Genomic DNA, 444 nt, shown 5'->3' on the forward strand with positions numbered 1-444 from the left:
AAAGTTTCACAAATTTATCATAATACAGTTTTTACAATTTTGGGTTTTGGGGTTTTTCATTTTTTTCTTCTTTTTTTTGTCTGCCCTGAATGAATCGTTTCAACTGGTTGTTATATACACACACACACATATTCATGCGGGTGTGTAACCGGCATCGGTGCGTTTACGTCACCGTAGCTTAGCGGTTCGGCAAAAGTTACCGATAGAATAAGTATTAGGCTTTTTTTTAAAAAAAATCCTGGGAGCCGCTTTGTTTGGCGGTGCTCCAGCAAGGCCGCAGTCAAATGACTGAAACAAGTAAAAGAGTAAAAGATTAAACACACACACACACACACATAGAAATATACACACTCGTACATGTGTTCGTGTATGTGTGTGTATGCTTATATTTGCGTGTATGTTTTTATATGTGTACGTGTGTGTGTGTGTGTGTGCATGTGTGTT

This window comes from Octopus bimaculoides, chromosome 10 (assembly GCF_001194135.2).
Source record: "Octopus bimaculoides isolate UCB-OBI-ISO-001 chromosome 10, ASM119413v2, whole genome shotgun sequence".
Lineage (NCBI taxonomy): Eukaryota > Metazoa > Mollusca > Cephalopoda > Octopoda > Octopodidae > Octopus > Octopus bimaculoides.